Raw genomic sequence first — 19,684 nt, 5'->3', positions numbered from 1 at the left:
CCCCAGTGGTGACAGATCACATCCTTGTGTCCATCACTTCTTTTGCCTATAGCGCGACATTCCTCCGCTATCACCATCAGGTAATCAGACGCACCCCTAATGAGCTCTCCAACCAATTATGATCTTCTGGAGACTAATGGAGACCCTTATTTGAACCTACTAGCTTGTACACACAATAAATGGCTGTGCAGCACATTCTTGCTTGAATGCATACCATTGCTCTGGAGACAGAAAGATGGATTTGCTATGACTGGGCATCATTCCTCTGGTATATCCCCTTCAAATAAGAACGTCCCTTGCTGCAGCTCTTCCCACTGGGACAATCTGCAGCATGACGAAGTGCAATTATATGCTGCATAATAGCCAGTTCTAACCCTAACCCTGTTTAAGACACGAAGGGCAAAGTAAAACCCTGTGGGACACGCTGTGACTGTAGAGAATTGGGAAGTAGAGTATGTGTGACACATTGACTGAAAAAGCTGGCAATAATAGACTAATAATGAAAGGTCACGCCTCTGCCTGACATCACCAAGAGGAGGCAGCTCATTCAGGATTTCTGGCTCCACTTGTGATGAGATGCACATAGGCATTAGGATGTGCTACAACTGTCTCCCAGTTACACTTCAACATAAGTACTGTGTCATGGCTTCAGGTTGACAAAACAGATGTTAGCAGAACAGGTGTTAGGTGTTTTGTGAGATCTGTATCATATTAGAGTGGAGCAGTGGCCCTCAGATCTGTATAAAAAGAAAACATGATTTTGGTTCTTTTAGATTTTGTCCTTGTGTTTTTACAATTTTTGTTGTTTTTGGGGGTTGGGGTTCCCAATGCCATATGCTTTGAAATTTCCACTGGGACTCAAGTATTGTCAGAGGACAGCATCAGACTTCATTTATTTCCTGCGGACAAGACAATATATGTTGACAGCACCTTCCCATTGCTGCTGTCAAATGAAAAGTCTGTATTTCAACTTTCTCAGGAAATAATAAAAAAGTATTGTTTTAAGCATTAACATTAACAATACATTTCTTCATAATCAAATGGGTTTTGACATGTTTTTAGCCTAGCAGTTAGGAACATCTTTTTAATCCATAAATGTAATCATTCAATTTACCTTTAAATACTAAAATCCCCAAACATAGAGATACATGGTTTTCACTGTTCACTGTGTTCTCTCCACTCCCTCCCTTAATTTTCCCCCCCTCCTGTTATTTAAATCTTTCTTTTTACACCACTGCAAATTATTTCCATCACTTCTACTTAAGTGACATTTACAAATAAGGGTAAAATCAGGAAGGCAGTGGATCTCAAATTGGAAAAGACATTGAACTGAAGATAATGCCACAGGCTCCATAATATCAAACCAAATGATATGAAATGTCAAATGATGTGAAATTGTTGCAGAGCTGAATTTTATGCTCCCACCCTCATCAATGCAGCATTTTTAGTAACCCTATATTTAAGTATATGAGTAAAACCCTGATTAGATTATTGTTATGAAGACCAGGCCTGAACATCATATAGCTAAAAAAAATTCTTTTTACAAATAAATAAAAGTAAAAGGTCTAATTAGAATAAATACAAATAATAGGTCACTTTGTGCAATGCTTCATTTAAGAAGTAATAGAACAGTTTTGAATACTGAGTCGAATGTTCCTTACTGCACATTTCCATGATTATTTCTGTTCCTCTAGGCCAAAAACAAAGAAAAGCTATCTGGTGCAGAGGGGAAAGACATGATCTTTTTATTTCACCTACTTACTGCATGTTGGTATAATTTACATGCAGCTCATACACTAGATGTTGAGAAAATTCTTCACAACAGCTGCTGGATGCACTATCCTTCTCCAGTGACATCCAATCTGAAACAATGTTTTCCCTATGAATGGCCAATTTCTCAATTACCGTTACCCGCGTTTCGATGATGATGGTCGTTTTTTCAGCTCTTTTTTCTTCCAACTGAGTCTCTCAGTTGCTGTTATTCATGGTCTGCTTTCAGGGGAGATGCAGTTAATTTATGTTAATTTGTGAAACAGAACAGAATGAAGGGCCTGGGTCATTGTTTAATGCAAGCAGTCAATTACACTGGCTCTAATGAGATCAAACTGATGAAGACCATCACAAGTAACATAAAGCATTATCAGTCACAGATTAATAAAGTTAGTTCGAACATTTAGGATGTTTGAATGAAATGAAGTTCAGTCTCCTGTATTTCTTCCAACAATCTTGAGGTCTGTCTCTTGACCCTCAAAATCATGTTACTACAGTTCTGAAATAATGATCAATATTCAATAAAGATTTGGAACTCAGGGTTGTAAACATTGTATGGACATGTGTTACAGTATATCTAATTAAAGCCTTGACCCCACAGCCTTTGATAATTGGCATGGGATGAGCAGAATATCCCATCCTGCTCATGTATTCTTCACCTCCCCCCCTGAACCCCATGCCCCTTGTTACATTACATTTGATTTGGAAACCCATTCATGGTCCAGTGACTCCCATTTTCTCATAGGATTATCGACAGGGAGCCTCCATTTGTTCTAATCCATCTCTTTGTCATTCAAGAACTGATGTCGATCTCATAATTACATTTCTATCTTCCAGTCAGATCTGGCAGATTTGTATCTAAAACAGTAAGAACCCAAACATACCACCTCTGAAAAAAAATACACTCTAACTGAGTACAATTTTAATACCTACTGTTTAGACTGTTCTCTTTTTTTTACTCTAAAGAGGGTTCTCTCCACTGATAGGGAGTCAGAGGCATCTGTAGTGCAATATTCCTATCTTTTCAGAGTCATGTATTTTGTATTTCTTGGAGTCACTCCATGTCTCCCTCGCCAGATGTGCAACAGCCACAGCTCTGGAGGAGCCTCTGTTTTGTGATAAGAAGAGAGGTGAAGGTAGCTCATGTTTATGGCATGGCAGTGATGTACTTATATGTGACCCTGAGGCAAATGAGCAGATGCTTCATTACCCTCTCTGTGCATTACCAGGATTATAACAACACATGGATATGGAAGTAAAGGCTCACGGATGCCATAAGGGAGGAGAGATACTTAATGAACATGGATGTTATGGCAATATTCAGAGAACAATTGTGTAGCTAGATGGATAGATCAATGGATAGATGAAGTCTACTCTTACAGATATAAATGGGCTGGACAAAATATTAGTAACACCTCTCTGCATACAGTAACACAATACAATTCATCAGCACTGAAACTACAGCATCCAAAATGACCATTAAGTTGAATCAACACCTCTCTGTAACAGTTTCAACAAAAACTGCATTTATCCTTCATGAAGGCCAGAGTTATTGCAGGGCCATTGTATTAGACTGTATTAGTTTCAGCCAGGTGGACCTAATAAATTGGCAACTGAGTGTATATATACAGCCAGAGAAAAACATCAATATTGGACAACATTGCAAAACCCCTGGTTACATTTATTGACAATGTATGTCCAGTGCTTACGTTTTCTGAATTTCTCACAATATCTAGACATGGCAAATACTGTAAGGTTAAAATTAGGGAAAGATCATTGTTATGGCAAATAAACTATGGTTAAGGTATAGTTATTGTTAGGCAAGTAAAACATGAAATTAAGGAAGAAGAAGAAATTGTGATTAGAGTTAATAAAAGGGCCACATTAATTGCATGGTAAATCCTGATGTGCTGAATGGTCCAATATGGTCGTAATTACTTGGGATAATCAGGTGATACACACAGAACTATAAAATATATTTTCAGTGCATTGCAGCTTAAAGGAAAATTCATTTTCATAGTAGAGTACATTCTTTTCATTCTTTCATTGCAGAACTTCTTCTGTCTTCGACCTGCCAATTTACCTGGATGTAGCTTTGCTGTTTGAACATGGAAAAAAAATTAATATTTGATCTGTTAAAATTCTAAATTCTTAGCGTGAAAGCATAACAAACCGTGCCTTGTACTCCAGGGCTGTTTGCTGACTGTTTAAAATGCAACTGCCTTATAGTAACCTTAGCTCGTCAAACACTTCAACCAAACACTTGAATGAATGGAATGTAAATTATACGTAGTAGCTGTAGTTTGCCCTATGTGAATTACATGTTGATTTTCTTAATACCTACTGCAACTGAAAGTCAAAGAAAATGAGAAGTCATGAAGCTGTTCTAAATCAGTGATGGCCAACCATATACCATTGAGAGACCTGTTTAAGGCTTGTTGTTTCTTGGCCCCACTGGACACGTTTGTAAAGCTGTGTCCAGCAGAGCGCTTATGTCCACAATTTCTACAATGGTAGTAGAGAAGAGTGTTATGCTTACTTTATGTTATTGTCAAGTCAACACTATGACAATAAGGCCCTGGTAGTAAAATAGCACATTATTATGTTTTAGAAGGTCATTGCATAACCATTGCAATCAGCAATAATATTACTGATCTCTTGATCCTTAAAAGTCTTATGTCCTGCCAACATAGTAGATACTAATGAGGAGTGAATCCTTTAGAGGATCAGATATTTCTACTGGTTGATTAAAAAACTAAAAAAACAACTGGTAGATTTGTACACCACTGGGATTAATGTGTTTCTTGCCTTCTTATTCTATACTACAAATTCTAACATTGCATGCAGATAAAATGTACTCTATATGCTTACTATATTCAACTTTGCTGTTACAATGGCTGATGCTATGATTTCCATGTCTTCAAGTTCATTCTTCTTAGCTTTTCTCTTCTGTCATTTGGCATTAAGCCCAGCGGCACATGCAGACAAGCCTGTGACCAATTGACCTTGTATTTTTTTTTTTTTTATTCAGCTCAGAGATTTCACCTCACTAACTTTATTATGTTCATACCAGTCCCTAAGCATTTGCTCTCTGAGCCCAAAGTCCAAAGAGATCTCATTCCCAAAGTAGTAGAGCGGGACTCTGAAAAACTGGAGGGCAGACTACCAAAATCAAAAGCACTTTTAAATCCAGAGACTGAAAATAAGGCCTTAAAGGGCATTTTTATTAGACTGTGAGGAGGCTGTGATGAATGGGATGCACTGCAAACATTTTCACAGGGGAACACTATTAATGGTGGAGCATATGACACGGGAAAGCACGGACAAATGCAGGATGTGTTATGGAGGGAGATTTTTGTGTTAGGTTTGTGTAAGGTTTTTTTTTTTGCTCGTGAAGGTGCAGTGTCAGCTCACTTCTTGTGATTTTTGCTTACAGAGCCATAAAGGTTGGGTCACCTGGTAGGTCACAGCAAGGCGCAGATTCCCTCGGTTGCATAGCGAATGCTTTCAATGTCATTCTGACGCTTTTGGAAACTCAACCTTGTGTATCCCTGTAAACAAGACTTTCCAGTGATGACCTGAGGGATAAAAAAGTAAATCATTTCATGTTACTAGAAGGGCTCTTAATTGAAACAACATTGTGATGTCTAAACCACGGAGCCTGTCTGTACACAGAGTACTGCACACTTGATCTAAGAGGTTAGTTGGTTCAATGCAATAACACACGAAGGAAAACATTATATTGCATATTAGAACAATACATCCTACTGTACATACATAGTGCTAATTAGAACATATTAGAGCTGCTTTGGGTGACTATATGCCCTCAGTGGCCCATTTATTCAGAAAGCACACTTAATTTGGAAGTGAGAAATCAGTGAACAGGCATGAAGATGAGACACGAGTGCCTCTTTAGTCTAAACATTGACTTTTTATCATTATTTATACTGCCTGTGGGACTAAAGTGATGGTCTCAGAAACATGACAACAGGCTGATGCAGAAATTGGAAGTATAGCTGTTTCCAGACAAGTTTGCGTCTCCTATACAGGGGGAAAGTGCAAATTCAATTACTTATTTGTGCATGTATCTAGCCTGCAGGCTGGGCTTCACAATCTAAATGGTAATCGCAAGCCTATTTATTTTTGCTGTGGATTCTAACAGTAGTGTTATATTGGTACCTTGTGAGGACGCTCCTCACCAACTTATCTTCATTACCTCATGAGATGCTTGACATACTGATTATGTTTAATCCCCGGTAAAGCAGCCATCACTTTGGAAGTATCATAAATAAGGAGTCATATGGAGATAAATGGAGACATAGCAACTGATGTTTATGCTCCTTTTCTAATTCTTAATTTTTTTCAAATTGGGTTCCTGTTTTATTGTATTACTTATCTTTCATTTATCTTGTGCCATAAAATCTCAAATGTGTCCTCATTCAGTCACGTTTTGTGACTCATTTAACATTTGTCCTCACAATCTGGTTTGGCTGAATAACAGCCTTCATGGGTGACTTTAAGATGGACAGTCGGTTGGAGTGTGTGTTTGCCCCCAGCTTCACCCTGCCAGGCTGAATATGCTGAGACATTGTTTTGATTTCAGCCCGAGCTCCACTACTGCCTGTATCAGATTGTCTATGAAGGGGGAAGAAAACCACTACACCCTTCCCTGCAATCTTCACTGGGCTGAAGTAAATTGCTTTCATTTTGGCTAGGCTCCCCTTTGTTATAATGTGACAAGGCTACTGATTAGACAAGAGGGAGATCAATAAACTGTCAAGCTTGTGGCTCAAAAGCAGTACAGGGAAATCAAGAGAGAGACTTTCTCCACCCTTTCACTGGCTGGAGTTCACATCGAGCCTTCAGTCTTAAGGGTTAACACCTCCATCTGAACTGACACTCGAGAGTTTAATCTCATGACTAACCAGGTAGCCGTGGATAATGATGTGGCTACTACTTACTACTATCTTAAACATGGTGTTTTATCATCATCATGACTTTATCACAAGATAATGCTTGTTGACACGTTGGCTGCCGCAGCATAATTGTGGTGCATCCTTATTGATGTTCAGTATATACTATTCAGGTACATATAACATATACAACAATAAGTGATCAAAACATACCACATACAACAATCAGAGATTTCTCCTACAGGATGTAGATGCAATTAGTCCATCACAATAACATGTTAGTCAAGAGATCTTGGAATGAAAAAAAAAAGCCAAATATCTCCTGCTTACTCTTAATAGTGTAAATCAGTGATTCTTACTGCAGTTGCAAATACCAGGGGGTATGTGGTAACATGTGGAATAGCTCAGCTAATTTGAAAAAACTGAAGTTATGATTTATTAAATCATAAATCAATAAATATCATACATATATATATACAATATATGTATGTATGTGTGTGTATGTGTGTTTGTGTGTATTTTAAGTACAATTTGTGTTTAGGAGGAAATTAAACACACAAATAGGGCTACAAATTTGTGTTAGGCTGATCTTTATATATTTATCATCACAATAAACAATAAACTACCAGCTAAGATATAGCACCACAGGACACTCCTCCCACTAGTAATGGAAGAAGTATTTAGATTCTTAACTAAAGTAAAATTAGCAATACCACAGTATTATAGTATTGCTTGTGCAGTAGAATGCCCCGTCAGTCATTATTATATGTATTATATCATTCTATTATTATTACTAATGCATTAACATGTAAGACGCATTTTAATATTGTAGCTGGTGGAGATGGAGGTAAATTTAAAGTAAAGTATAAAGTGGCAGAAAATGGAGAGTAAAGTACAAGTACCTCAAACTACACACATACACTATGCGTGAGCAGCAGTGACTTTTATCATTCCTGGAAACACACATTTAATTTTTTTTTTTATTTTATCAGGATGTACAGTAACCTTCTTTATAACACAATGTGGAGCATAAGCATGAAGCTGCTGTTCATCTGTTAATTTAAGTGTGTTGTCATTGGCCTGTATGTTCTGTTGGTTGCTGTAGTCAGTCAACACAGAAATATGTTTGCCTCCAGTCATGAGCCACCTCAAGCCATCTATGATGCAATGAAATATTTTCTCTTTCTTTTTGTTGTAGGGACTGATCATTGACAGTGATGCTGATAGGATGGGGCAGGTGTCCTTTTGATGTCCTCAGCACAGTTATTAACAAGTCATATTGTATGTGAAAACCAATCATAAAGGATAACAAGCAGTAATAGCTGTTGTCTCAGCATAATTGTTTGAAACTCAGGATGCACAGAGAGAGGGTTGGTGAATGACATGCACAGCAGAGACACATTTGCACTCTCCGCCTTAGATTGTCCTTATCCATGAAGGGAAATGGAGCAGCAGGTAGCTATTTGCCATCCAATTAGGATTATTCATGGAGTTCAGCAAGCATACACCTTAAAACTGTTTTTCATAAATTTCCAATACTCTTCTTTAATGATGAAGATTGGGGGATACTGATGAATGTCGCAGACACAGCCCTCCGGGAAGCAGCAGCCAATCACGTTTCAGATGTGTTTATCTATTGAGTAGATAAGAGTCTCAGCAGTGCCTGCAGTGTAAGATGTAAGTTCGCCTTGAAGTAATCTCTGTTTAGTTCATTAAGCCTAAAGCGTGGTGAAGCCCTTTCACCATCCAACACAGTGACACCATCCAACACAGTGACACCATCCAACACAGTCAAATGTGCGACAGCTGTGGGTTTGTTACAAGGGAAGGTTACTCTGATGTTGTTAATGCACAACAGGGATAGACTTTTATTTAACATGATACCCAGGGTATAATGTTTGATACTTGTATACTGTGACAAAACATGCCTACCTGTAGTGTCAGTTTAGACAAATGGCACCACATTAGGTAAACATTGCTTGATGAAAAATATATAGGTTACTGTGGAGCACTGTTGTTGAACATGCAGTTGTTTGTGATGTGGAGATCTGTGATTCTGAGATTCACGTGTGGCTTTTCAAAGGTGTTCACAGAAAATTACGCCACAAGATTGAAATGGCTTTGCGTGCATAATACCTACCGTGTACATAATGCTTACCTTTCGGATTATCCCCTTTGAGACTTTAAGAGTTGTTGAAGGGAAGCCCAGAGGGCAGAAGACACAGCCACTTCACTTTGATCCTGACAGAAAGATGGCTGCTTCCCAAAAATGTCATCTCTTCTCAGCTTGACCCACTTGTTTACTCTTATCTTCAACATGTTGAGTGAGAGTGAAATGATATGCTGTTGCCGGTAGAAATTGATTCTGAACCTTTTTCTCTATGCGACAGGGTATTTAGGATATTTTAAGGGAAATATGATATATGCCATTTTGTGGATGCTTTTATTCAAAGTGACTTACAGCACCGCAAATGCATGCATGAGTGGACCCAGAGAATGTGAGAGCGATAATATAGTTTGTCACCCTGTTTAAACTGCCTTTGTCTACAATAGTGCTGCAGAATGTGCAGTATATAACTACAGGTCCATGCAGTGTCATGAGTGCAGCTGAACAAATTCAGGTCTCCAGCAAGGTGACTTGGCATGTGTGCATGGCTCGTGTATAACCCCCATTAAATCCCATGTCTGAGATGAAGTACTCAGATCAGATGGTAGAAAGAGACCCTTACTTATGTTTACAACCACCAACTTTGTCATTGTCGTCATCCCAGCTGTGCTGTTTCTCACAAGCGCAGCTTCTTACCCTGCTGGGCTTAATGACCCACAATGCAAGCCTGTAAAATCCAAAGGACACCATTATTAGTCTTCCTTAATAAAGTCAGATTGTTTTAGTAAGATGCCAGAATGTGTTTCTAAATATGGTGTCTATTCTGCCATTTTTCAGCCTGATGCAGATGCTCTTATCATCAGCAGCAGAAACACTTGGTTATGATCGCAGATCATTTATTTCGCAATGAGTGTACCCCTTCAAAAAGATGCCGGGGGAGGGGCACCGAGACATCATTAAAAAATATTACAAATGTAAACAAGGAAATCCCCTCCCCCCCCCCATTTTAGTAATCATCATTGTCAAATAAAGTGTTCTCTTTTTCAGTATTAATTGGATTCCCTGGATTGTCTACATTCTTACAATAATAAATTGTTATATTAATTAAAAAAAGAAAAAATGTTTTGTTTTCTTTGGGTTTTTTCACATACAGCAAGGAAGGAATCTGAGTGAACAAGGACTGTGCCAGTGAGATAAGGTGTAGAGTCTCTCTTGCCGTCTTATCAGTATCCTCTGCAGTCTTAGTACTGCCACAGCTCCAGTGGGAATTGACAATAACAACTGAAATTTTTTTTACCCTTGCTTTTTCTGCAGATGAATTTGTGGGATCTTAAAGTATGAAAGCCGTTGCCAAGTCCCAGTATTAAACACTATCTTCCCTCATTTAGTCAGGGAGAACTCCAGGAAACTCAAGTACATTTACTCAACTTTACAGGTGTTATTGACATGGACACACTGGAAGGGCATTCTCAATTTCCATTTCCATCCAGTCTCCATACTGACTTTTGTACTATACCCAGCCATTCAAATGTAAGTAAAAGTAGGAACTGAGATTGAAGAATTTTGTCATTGTTGAGGGCAAGGTAAAGTTATTTCACCAGGAGTGGTAGCACTGATAAATATCTGTATAGTTAGATGTTTTACTCCGTTTTGACTATTAACATAGTGACTATGGTTCATGCGTGAAATACTTACTACTCATATTCTCATATCTGGCACTGAAATGTGCATTCAGATGATAATGTTAACATGTCAGTGCAATGCTGGGGACTGTAGTTTATGTGAGCCCAAAACTAAAGAATATGACAACACAACATCCAGAATATACTGCCAGTAATTCAGAACTACTCTATGACAAGTAAAAGCCCTGCATTTAAAATCATACTTAAGTAAAAGTACAGAAGTATTATGATAATGTACTTAAAGGATCAAACATAAATTTACTGATGATGTAGCAAAATGGCCCCTGTCAGTGTTTTTACTATATTATTTGAGATTCAGGGTCATTCTTGACCTTGAAAACAGTATGACAAAACTACCCCACCCCAAGGTCCATTTAGTAGTAGAGCTTTTGATCATATCACAAGATCCTCATCAGCAGATGAAGTTTGCCAGTTGACATTGAATCATAGATGTTTAAATCTCCATTTTTTTTCTTGTTCATGTTGGTTTAAAACATGTGGTTCAAAGTTAATTATTGACCTTGGATTTATGCATTAACACATAAACAACATTTTGCCGTTGTAGCCGGCTGAAAGGAAGTTCATTTAACGCATTGTATACTTTCATCTGTAACAATGCATCATATTTCATAAACATCATAGGTTTTGTATGTAAAATCTTAATCTGCAAAGTAACTACTTCCTATAGCCATCAGATAAATGAAGTGGAGTCTAATGTTTGACTGAAATATTGTGAAGTAGAAGTATAAAGTAGCATAAAATTGAAGTAGATGTTACATTTCATCACTGCCAGTCTTAAAACCATGTGTGTAATTCTACTTGAAAATGAGTTTTAATAACATGACAATGATATGCCTGTCAGTATTTGAGTAGTTAGAGTAGCAAACAGTTAAAATGACTTGCCTTGGAGGGCATGTGAGGCAAAAAAACTGCCCTGAGAACATTTAAAAAATAAACAATATATCTATCTATCAATATATCTATCTCCTGTCCAATTTGTTTATGAAACTCTGCATTTTTTTAAATACTGGGCTATAAAGAAATACCATACATTTAATAAACATTCTCATATATACTCTAAAATCTTAACAAGCACCAGAGACATTAAATGATTAATTTCACTGGGAGACATAATATGTTGGCTCAGGCTTCCCCTCGCTCTGCTTGCATGGCTCCTTTTTGTCCTTTGTGTGACACATAGAGCAGGACAGAGGGGCTGCAGAGAGGTGACTAATGTATCCAGGTATAATAAGCAGAATGGGATAAAATTTTGAAAGTGGAAACAGAACAGGAACAGTATCCCACCCCCTGTGAAAGTAATGCAGTGACCTTGACCAGTCTTGAAGCCCAGCTTTGGGTATTTTGCCAGAGGTTGCACCAAGGTGATTCAGCTTAAGCCTATCAGTGTCTCTGTCAGTTTTTGTGAAGTTGAGTATTGTGATGTTGAAAATCAAGTCATTATTATCAAAATATACGAAGGCAAACTATTGAGGGACACAGTTGATCAGGCTGAAAATTCCCACAGAGCAATGCTTTATCTGTTATTGACCTACTGACTGACCAAAGAGCCATTTTCCCTAAGCACAATTGGCTGTGAAAAACAAAAATAACCAAAAGAGGGATAGCATAAGAGTGAAATGAGGCATTCAACTGCCCCTCAGAACACAGCAGTGGATCCAGACCAACAAGCCACAAAGACAGAAGCGACATTTTACAAACAGCTGCGCAGTGCCATCTAGAGGTGCCTCAGGCAACAGTGGAGAGAGAACAAAGTTGAAGAGAAATAGCCCAAAGTTGAGTCTCGTGCAGATGTCACCCACATTTCTGCAGGTGTGCATTCTGGGTATCAGATGGTGAGAGGTGATATCTGTCTCCAGCACATGCACATGCTCAGATCCTCTCCAGGTTAAAGGAAGGCAACATGTCACTGTGATTGCTGATTCTGTTCTCCCCACATAACTAATCCCTTACTGATCCTATTTGGAAAAAAATGTGATGCAACCAAAACTGTAGCAAGAATGTCTTTACCAGGGCAGACCTAGCCTGTCAGGAAGCAAAGAGAGCAAAAACCGAAAGATATGGAGTACCGTGAAATGTGTCGAGGTTGTGGAGCTGTCAAAAATATATTTGAAAGTGCCTGCTGTTGAGTAGCAATGCTTTGTCCTTTTCTGTTTTAATCACCAGTGCTGAACTGTCCCCAATAGCAGTGTGACATCTTTAACACTGCAGGTATACAGCCTCCAGATATATGCTGTCATCAATTTTCCTGCCCACTGAGCACACATTGTTCATGTTCAGTACACCCTTGTCACAAAAGTCAAACCTCGCTGTTCTTATGTTCTCGGTTAAAATTTAGCAATTCACTTGACCAGATATACATACATACTGTAGCTGCTGTCAGTGCTGAGGGATGTGAGAAAATACTCTTGTCTTCTTGTAAAATGCATTACACCTGCTTGAAAAAAATCACAAGAGGTAATATTTGCTAAAATAAATGTGATAAATGTAAAGTAAATGTGATATTCATTTTTAAATAAGAGCCTGAATTCTGAAATGCTAAAGGTTTGTGCTTGCTGTGACAGCAGCATTTTAGAGAAAGTTCCTTGTTTCCTTTGCCATGAAATGAATTTAGTCACACATGGGCAGCATTGACAAAGAAATGCAAGCTAATTATATCAGTGAAGCTTTCCCCTCAGACCTTGAGCAGGTTTACTGACTTATCTTGGTAACTTTGCTGAATAAAACCAAGAACACCATCATATTTGAGGCATGTACTGATGTAAGACCTGTTCTGAGTTAGCATAATTATGCAAATAACTATAATAATAGTTTTGTGATACCGTGTACCCAGTAGACATCCATTCATTCTGAGTCATCATATGCTGTGTTTGTGGATTCTGAAAATGAGAGGGAAATATAGATAAATGTGTACAAATGCAAGTGTTTGAGTGCTAGCACTTGATTTTGTTTTCATGCAATTGTTTCTGAGTATGTACTGCATTTGTGTGGAAGCTGAGTGGGTGGGTGGGTGGGTGAGATGAGGTGAGGAGTACCATATTCTAGAGGAAAAATGGGGACAAAAGTCTAGAGTGGGCCTCAGTTTGAATTAATTGCCAACACCTAAAGCAAATGTAACCTCAATTTCGCCACCCAGTGATTACAGAGGTCACTGGAGCTGTAGGAGCTCTTGTCCTCATTCTCATTGAAAAAATGTGTTCCTTGAGGGCTTATTGTGACTTTTACGAATGTCACAGTTAAAATATTCCAAATTTGGGATCCTTCTAGGACCTTTACATCTATTCTGAAATAATTATGTATGCATATGAAGATGTTTTCGGGGCCTAACCTATCTAGTGTTATTTTTTTTTTTTCTTATCTGTGAAATATCACTATAATTATTTGATTTATGAATTATTCTGAACTGCATCCAGTGTCCATAGAGGGTCATTAGTAACATCACAATAATAAACAAGGATTTAGCCAAAACAAAAGCACAAAATTATAGATACAATAGATCTTTCTCACAATGGACATTTTGATTTGTCATAGCAGGAAAAGTACAGGTGTATCTGATAAAGTATAAACAGTGGCTCTGTTTATACCAGGGCCCAAATCTAAATGGAATGCAACCATTAGTGTTATTAGTAATGCATGTGATAATTATTAACGCCTTTTTTGAAAGGTCTATATTTACAGGATTTTTAGCCATATTAACGGCATGGCTTTAGGAATGGCAATGCCGTCTGTTGGTCCACCACTTTGGTCCAGACTAAAATATCTCAACAACTGTTGTTGATGGATTGCCATGGAATTTGGTACGGATATCCATGTTCCCCAGAGGATGAATCCTTATTTGTTGATCCCCTGACTTTTCCTCTAGTCAGGAAGGAGGTTCACATTTCTGGTTTTGAGTAAAATGTTTGAGTGAAACAATTATTGTTTGGATTGCCATGAAATTCAGTGCCGACATTCATGTTCCCCTCTGGATGAATTGCATTCACTTTGGTCCTTTAATTCTTCATTTAGCACCATCATCTGGTCTAAATTTCAGTTTGTCCAATACTTTGGTTTATGGCTAAATACCTGCAAAAATATTGACATTCCCATCAGCCTCAGCTGATCTTTGTGTTTCATGTTAATTAGCATATGTTAGCATGCTAATATGCTAAACTAACATAGTGAACATGGTAAACATTATATCTGCATAGCATCACCCTTTTAGCATTGTCATTGTGAGCATGTTATCAAAGTAATATTAGCTTTCAGCTCAAAGCATTGCTGTGCTTAAGTACACTCTCACAGAGCTGCTAGCATGGCTGTACTCTTACTCTTGTTACAGAATGGAGGGCCTTGTGTCTTTTTATATTTCTGTTGTTACTGTCATTGTAGGAAATGTCGGGATGTAATTTTACTTGAAGTTAAAGATTCAATTTAATTCCTTTTTCACCCAAAAGAAAGATTATATTTAGAGTGAAGGATCATGACAGAAGCTGTGAGAGCTGACTTGCAGTTTAGAGCAGAGAAATTGTTTTTATGTGTACTACACATTGCTTTAGGCATCCAAATAATTAACCTTTAGACCTCCTTTTTCTGAAGGGGGCAAAAATAGTTCAAACTTTGAGGAAACGAGTAGGTGACGGGGTTCAGTGTCACACCTTCTCAGGGGCATACTATGGATGTCCTGCTTCTGCTGTGTATGCGCCTGCATGCATAAGATGTTTTCATTGATATTGTGAGTCAATTATATGTTGGTGTTTCATTTGAAACATTATTGAAGTTCATTAGCAGCATGCTCCAGGCAATTCCTTGAGGGAATAGCCTTGTTTTTTGTCACTATCTCAGCATGCAGGCAGCACATTGATCCATCTTGCAAATCCCTCATACTACTTCCCCTCAAATAGAGTGCAGGCTCACAGATGTCCCTGCCGCATGTTACTGTTGTTATTTATATATATATTTTACATATATATATTTTACAGCAATTTTGGTATTTTTATTTACGCCCAGCTTGCAACCCCTAGTGGCTATGATGTTCATTACAGCCCACAATACACAAAATGATTGACAACTTAAAAGTTATTTGTAGATGAAGTGCCAGGTGGGCTAAAATGAAAAGTTTGCTTGTAAAATGTTAGGTTAGATTTTTCCTATGGGAAGCATTAATGTTTTCATTAAATGTCATTAGCCTGTGTGCAAGTAGAACATTTTTATGGGTGGTGGCACGAGATGAAAAGCCACAAATTTAACAAAATGAATAGCAATCACCCTCTGGGGACCATGACTATCCATTCCAAATTGAACTGCAATCTGGCCAGTAGGTGTGGCAATATGTGCTCTTAAACAAAGTGTTAGATGGACAAACACTTTGAATGGCCGAGGCACATTGGCACTTTATGCCTCACAGCCATCAGTTCAAACATTCACTTGCATTAATGACAAAAACACCCCTGAAATGTCTATGTACCCTCAGAAAAATAAGTGGTTTTAGACAAGAGACCAATGGTGCCGTCTTCTATGATATGCAAATCAGCAAGCGCAACCACTATATATGTCTGAATATATTTCCAAAACCATTACAATTACAGTATGTCAAAATATGATTGTGCCTAGCTGAAGCATTATTATTATTATTATTTGTGTATCCACCCCATGATTTGGATCTGCTCCAAAATTTAATGGGTTCTTTCTTGGCCCATGCTACACCCTTCCACCAAGTTTAATGAAAATTGGGCCAGTAGTTTTTACCTAATTCTGCTGAAGAGACAAAAACAAATGGCACCGAAAACATAACCTCCTTGGCGGAGGTAGCTGATCACTATCATATGACTATTTTTGGTGCAAGGTGTGCAGAGAGGGAGCACTATGGGCAGTTATCAACACTCAGTGTTCATGGATTTGTTTTGGATATTTGGAAGTGAGATGGAGAAAACTGTCTCCTTGATATGCCAGATGTTTCCTCAGGACCTTCACATATTGCCCCAGGCTAGACAGCAAAGAGACACAGAGAAGAAGTTCATTGACTCATAATGCTGTCTCTTCCTCAGCATGCTAACTTCTAGTGTTGTTGTTGTTGTTATTGTTGAGTTGCCTTAGCTTCAACATATAAATTATTTGGTAGACTTGACAATTGGTAGACAATTGGATTATCAGCAGTAAACAGCAAATATACATACATGTCACCACATACTTACATGGGTTGTTTTCTATGCCAAAAGAAGTGTAATGTATTGTAGTAAGGCATCAGTATGTTTCAAAGTAAGTGCTTGTCGGATTGTCCAACAGCTTCTGAAACCCCCTCCCCCCACACCTTTCCAAAATCAGAGGGGGCTGCGTCTGTCATGTTTTGTTTTTTTTACGTTCCAAAACCGACAATCCGACAAGCACGCCCACTTTACGCAGTGATTGGCCAGGTGTGCAAAGGTGAGAAAGCATCCTGAGTTTGAACTTCTCTCTCAAGCTTTCTTTTTCATACTGCACACAACTACCTTCCGCGTGTTTCGTGTATTTTTTTTCATTTGTACAAATAAGTGCGACACCATGAATGCCTTTGAGGAGAGACCGTCCGAATGTGATCGGTGAAAGTGTACAATTAATTGTGTCTCTTTGTGCGTTTGGAACACTTTTGCCTTTAGTTGTGTTTGGACAACACTTCCTTTCTAGTTTTTTACAGCGTTTTGAACCCATTACACTGCAAAACGTGTCAACTCTTTTATTTAAATCATATAGTCAGCAACTAGAATTTTTAAAGAGGGAGAACTAAGTACACCATATGGCTACTGCATGTTGCAATCTGTGATCATCATGCACCAGTAGCTTCAATGCGTAGTCTGTTGGTATGGATGGATGGATGAATGGATGGTCTGCTGAGGGTTTCACCCTACCTCAACTTTTTTGCCTGATATGCCTGCAACAATAGTTTCAAAAAGTCAGATTTACAAACAACAAATGCGTGTATCGACCAGTTCAGAACAATGTGCTCCTTCTCACTCCATAACCATGTATTTCTCTCATTAGTATTGTATGTACACCATTAATATTGGTGCCCATAACATATGTAATCGCACTCATTGTCACACACATACTATAACATGATGCATGTCAGTGTGAATCAAAGCAGTAGTTCATATCAGATAATCCAAGTTCTTGTGCTTTGGGGAACTTGTGGGTTGACACAGTACAGGTAAGGAGACCTGAGGCACATCATCCCTTTTCACTCTGCAACTACCTCCTTATAAATATAGCATCAATAGAGAGCCTGTCTGGTGTTTTGGGTGAGGAGAATGAAGCAACTCCACCTGAAGCCTCAGTGATCTTAGATGAATGGGGTGTCATTCAGGGAATAAGCAGGGCAGAGCGGGTGGATCTGATGCCAGGTGCTGCAGCTGCTGGTGAAGGCCGTTCCTCTCAGCCTCAATCACTTTCAAAAGCTTAACTTGTCTTTGTGCTCCTTTGCACAGCTCTGTGGAGGAGCCTTTCATGAGCTCCTCCACTCTTATAGAAAAATGTTTAACCTCTCTTGCAAAGAGGACTTAATGTACCGACGCAAATATCTTGTATCAATTTTCAGTCTTCAGCTATGAAAAAAAATCTCAGTCTTGTAGAAATAAAGTTTGCTTCAGTGAAATTCAACTAAAATCTTACAGAATGACATACCTCGATTGATTTTTTTAAATGACTAACTTTGTTTCCCCTTGGGCTGAAGAGTATTATATTATAGTTACAAAGAGACTTCTCGTAGAGTTGCCTGGTCAAACCCAAGCCAAATTAAATAACTGAATTCTTTGCTAAAAGATTTTTTGTTTGTTTTCTGAATCCAGGATGACCCAGGGTACCATGCAGGGTATGCAGGCTAACAGCTAAGGCAACATAAATGTTAACTTAAAAATGTTTTGGATGGATAACGGCAAATGTAGCCACATGGCATTTTGATGGAGAAAAAAAACAAACAGCCAGAGCCATGCCAGCTAGTGTCTCAGGAAAAGCTGTTGAAGTCTAACTAAGGTTTTCCTAAGAGAATTATTTTTGACTGTGCACAGGTGGACCTATCAATCTAGTGCCTGTTTACATGGCTGCCAGATGTTAGCCGCCGTGACCAAGAGCAATCCACAACTTAGCTTTTTTTTATTTTACTTTTATTGAAAGAACGGCTATAGTCCTTGACTCAGGTCCCAGAATTTAACATTTTGTTGTCTTAGATGGCTTTTTTTAATAAAAAAAAATGTAATGTCTTTTTGCCTTTTATGAAGGCTATAATATTCCATTTTATAAAACTAATTTAGAGAGGTGTTGATTCAACTGCATGGTCATTTTTCTAGGATGTACAGTAGTTTCTGGTGTTATTGAACTCTACTGCATTGTACATAGAGGTCTTTCTGTTATTTAGCCTACCCTCATTCATATAAATGGAGTGGACAAAATAATAGAAACACCTGTCAGTATTATCTTCATGAAGGTATGATTCATTGCAGCACTGTTGTATTAGACTGCATTAGTTTTAGCTAGGTGATTAGATTCAAAATGAGGTAGAGAGAGCCCATCATCATAATATACTGTATGTATATGTTTCAGTTCCCCCAGTTGTTTATTTCAACCTTCACTTGCTCCCAAAAGTCACATAATTCGACGCAGTCCAAAAACATGTGCGCAAATTCACCTGTTATATCACAACTAAGCATTTTTATCAGTATCATTTTAATAGGAAATTGTAATACAGACAACACATCAACCTTGCAGGTAAAGTAACACTCTTGTTAGAGATCAAGGTTAATTCCGCACAGCGCAGGAAGGCACAGGGACAGGACATGACAAGAAAAGACAAGACAGGGCAGCACAGGACAAGACAGGTAAACAACAGGTCAAAACACACTGCATCACTGAGCAGGATGGGACAGGACAAGCTGGGATGTCACAAGACAGGACTGGGTCACAACAGACCATTGCAAATTTTAATGCGATTGTTTCCTTTGATTGTTGACTGTGGACGCTGTCAGCTGCAGCTCCCTCAGCTTAATAAACGAGCCACTGTTTAGTACAACGCTCAAGATGAACACTAATTTCAGTAATAGTTGTGTTGGCAGTAGTTGCTCAGTTATAGTGTGCCACGGCAGGTAAAACAACAACAGTTTGAGAAAGGGAGCTGGCACTGCTGCTGTTTCAGTGCAGTGTGTATCAACGTTTGTTTTTCTCAGGTTTGTGTTCCTCTGATTCTTTAT

This window comes from Siniperca chuatsi, linkage group LG9 (genome assembly GCF_020085105.1).
Source record: "Siniperca chuatsi isolate FFG_IHB_CAS linkage group LG9, ASM2008510v1, whole genome shotgun sequence".
NCBI classification, from domain to species: Eukaryota; Metazoa; Chordata; class Actinopteri; order Centrarchiformes; family Sinipercidae; genus Siniperca; species Siniperca chuatsi.
This window is presented reverse-complemented; position numbering follows the sequence as displayed.